The sequence below is a fragment of the Gavialis gangeticus genome, unplaced genomic scaffold (assembly GCF_001723915.1).
Source record: "Gavialis gangeticus isolate Ggan-Ray unplaced genomic scaffold, GavGan_comp1, whole genome shotgun sequence".
Lineage (NCBI taxonomy): Eukaryota > Metazoa > Chordata > Crocodylia > Gavialidae > Gavialis > Gavialis gangeticus.
Window position 1 is genome coordinate 183457416 of NW_017729022.1, and position 507 is coordinate 183457922.

Below are 507 nucleotides of genomic sequence, written 5' to 3' on the forward strand. Positions count from 1 at the left end.
GCCTTTTCTCCCTGTCCTGTCCCTCCTGTATAGCCTATAGCCCTTGATATTCACCACCCAGTCATGCGTTGGGTCCCACCACATTTCAGTGAGCCCCACTATGTCTGGGTTGGTGTCAGCTAGCAGGAGGGTAAGTTCCTCCTGCTTGTTTTCCATACTACGAGTGTTTGTGTAGAGGCATTTGAGGACTCCTGTGGCCTCCTGTTATAAGAAGGGTCTCTTTGTTCCCTCTTTCTCCTTCTTGCATTTGCTCAAGGACCAGGGATAATCTGGCTGACATTAATAATAGTTGCTATGATATCTTGGGGAAAAAAAAAAAGCTGTACAAAAATCTCATGTTTCTCAGAACCAGCTAATTTCTCAGTTGTCACCCTCCCCTATCTCCTTTCATCGTTTCATAGTTTCTAGGGTCGGAAGGGACCTGAGAAGATCTTCTAGTCCGACCCCCTGCCATGGCAGGAAAGAGTACTGGGGTCAAACGACCCCAGCAAGGTGTTCATCTAACCT

General features: G+C 47.3%; 1 protein-coding gene across 1 annotated transcript in view; it reads left to right on the forward strand.

The window, feature by feature from the left end:
• Positions 1-507, forward strand: part of USP34 (ubiquitin specific peptidase 34) — a 237910-nt gene that overhangs the window by 164379 nt on the left and 73024 nt on the right. The gene's annotated exons all lie outside the window — the stretch shown is intronic.